The sequence below is a fragment of the Juglans microcarpa x Juglans regia genome, chromosome 4D (assembly GCF_004785595.1).
Source record: "Juglans microcarpa x Juglans regia isolate MS1-56 chromosome 4D, Jm3101_v1.0, whole genome shotgun sequence".
NCBI lineage: Eukaryota > Viridiplantae > Streptophyta > Magnoliopsida > Fagales > Juglandaceae > Juglans > Juglans microcarpa x Juglans regia.
This window is the reverse complement of record NC_054600.1, coordinates 13,420,692-13,423,333: the sequence shown is the minus strand read 5'-3', so window position 1 is coordinate 13,423,333 and position 2,642 is coordinate 13,420,692. Positions and strand designations below refer to the sequence as shown.

At 34.6% G+C, this 2,642-nt stretch overlaps 1 long non-coding RNA gene across 1 annotated transcript; it reads right to left on the bottom strand.

Annotated features, from left to right (window-relative positions):
• Positions 1 to 205: 205 nt before the first annotated feature.
• On the bottom strand, positions 206 to 2,642 carry LOC121259062. The gene is made up of 2 exons (XR_005939506.1): positions 2,342 to 2,642; positions 206 to 319 (listed from the first exon to the last, which is right to left on the bottom strand). It is a non-coding gene; the product is annotated as an uncharacterized LOC121259062 (long non-coding RNA).

The following is a 2,642-nucleotide window of genomic DNA, read 5'->3' as shown; positions in this document are numbered from 1 at the left end:
AACAGTGCCAGGATAGTCCAGAGCCCACAAACCTGGTGAGCACCACTGGTCTGGAAGTCACTACTTTTTTCCTGGCATCAACAAATGACAAACAACCTGTTGATATTATAATGCACACACAGAGCCTTACTCAAAGAATTTTGGCTATGGTGGCTTTTTTGCTTTTTTCAAAGGATTCCAAATGGAAAAAGAAAAATGATAGATACCTGCAAACGATAGGACCTGAGGGCTTTTTCAATGAAAAATCAATCTTTAGGAGGATCAGACTTCAAATGCCCTAGCAGGAAGTACTTTCTTCTCTAAATTGAATACCTAGCATCTACAAATTTAGATAAGGGAAAATTAGTGATCAAGTCCCTGGATTTTGGACTTTCTCAAAATGGTACTTGTGGTTTATAAAGGTTTAAACTAATCCTTGGAGTTAGGTGCCTATTTCAAAAAAATATCACCATGCAAGCTTCATTAGCTTAGTGACGGAAAATGCTGACGTGACACATAGCTGCTTTTATTCTACTATTCACAAACCATCTCAACTCATCTCTGAATCCAAACCACTCTTAAGGTTGCGTTTGGGTAGTGTGGTATTTTCAGGTATTCTATGAATAATAGTTAAAAAGTAATGATAAAATATTGAATAATAGTGAATAGTAGTGAAAAGTAATAATAAAATAATAAATAATACTGAGGAATTCTAAGAATACTATTCTCAGTACCCAAACTAGGCCTAAAAAAAATACATAGTCAACATGCCATGTTAGCATAAACATTATATCAAAGAAACTGCCTGAGGGGTGGCCCACAAAAAGCCATTGTGTGGTGGCCGTTGCCGCTCACCCCTTGGGTGGTGCCGCCTAGGTGGCCCTTTTTCTTGTTTTTCTTTAAAAATTACGCTTTTTTATTTCTAATATTTACGTTGATGTAACCCCAAGGGATTGGCCCAAGTGGTGAATGCCTGGGTCTTGGGGTATGACTCCCTTCAAGATCTAAGGTTCAACATCTCATGGGTACAAACAATCCTTTGGGGTCACGCCTCCTGGTGAAAAGCCAGCAATTTTAACCAATTCTATGTAAAGAAACTTCTGAGGTTGTGGTACACGAGACCGGTATTTACTCTACAGGGATGGGTCCGAAGGGCTCTTCCTTGAAGAGGTTTCCCGACATTAAAATAATAATAATAATAACAATAATAATAATATGTTGATGTGGCATGTTCACCGTGTATGAATATAGTGCATGTCCTCTTTTTAATGGATGTGGAAGATGTGTCACATCAACATTTTCCATCCCTCAAACTGAGCTTGGACAAGAGGGATTTTTTTTTTTTTTAAAATAGGCACTAGTTTGAAAAATGTCTATTAATACTTTAATAGTAATTTTAAATAAAAATGAAAGAAAAATATTTTAGCAACAAAAGGATTATACAAAAGTAAACTTACAAACTAACGTAGCGTGATGTAGTATATCAGATTGTAAAATTATTTTTATTGTAAAATAAATATAACAAATCACATAAAATCGTGTTAGTTTGTAGGTTTACCATGGAAAAACAATCACTATGGAATGAGAATCTAGAATAAATGGAAAGTTGGCAAAGCAAGAATGGAAATCGTGACAGGAAGGGAAGTTGGAAAGATTGACTATTCCAATCAATGGTTCACTTAGGCCTAGTTTGTATGGTAAATTGAGATGAGATGAGATGAGTTGAGATGATTTGTAAATAGTAGTGAAATATTTAAGTTGAGATGATAATAAAATTGAAAATTGAAAAGTATTTGTATTTGTAGTATTTAGATATTAAAATAAGATGAGCTGAGATTGAAGCATCTCTCTATCTAAATCAGGTCTTAGACATTGTACTTATTGTGTGGTTTGAATAGTAAGATGAGATGATAAAATTTTCGATGAAATTTTAATAAAATATTATTAGAATATTATTATTATTTTTAGATTTAAAAAAATTAAATTATTTATTATGTTTTGTATAAGAATTTAAAAAAATTATAATGATAAGATAAAACACTTTTCACTGTCCAAACGGATCCTAAAACTACCTAGAAGAGCCCGAGCAAGGAAACCACAAGAAAATAAAAAATAAAAAAGAAAGAAAGCAAAAAGGCATCGATCCAATTATCTAGTTACATCGTGTTAAAAATTTCTCAGTTTCGAATGCTCTGACCGTAGAGCAATATTCGAGTGCAAGAAGTAAGACAAAAATCAGTTATTTGGTTTATAGAAGCATTCCATCGAACGCTCGGCGAGCGTTGTTGTACACTAGTAAACAAACATGTAAAGCTTTTCGGAGAAATAAATAAGGTCTAGAAATTTCAGCAAAACCACGTACATGATTTGAGGAACCGGAGTCTTTGAGTATGAGGTTCTGATTGTTTCTGGTTGTACCCTTTTGACTTCGCAAGTATATTTTTAGGAACAATTTGGGAACTTAGGGCAGGAGATAGTTCTTGAGTTTGCTGCGGTCGAATCATCTGTTCTGCATACAACACTCAGGGCGGAACGGGGGACAGTCAGCTTTTATGAAAAACAGTGGTTTGTTTCTGTTTTTATTAGGCTAGGCAGAGGACTATCCACACCGCACATCTTAAGGATGAATATGCCTCGTGGACAGAATCTTTTTAGCTTTTTGG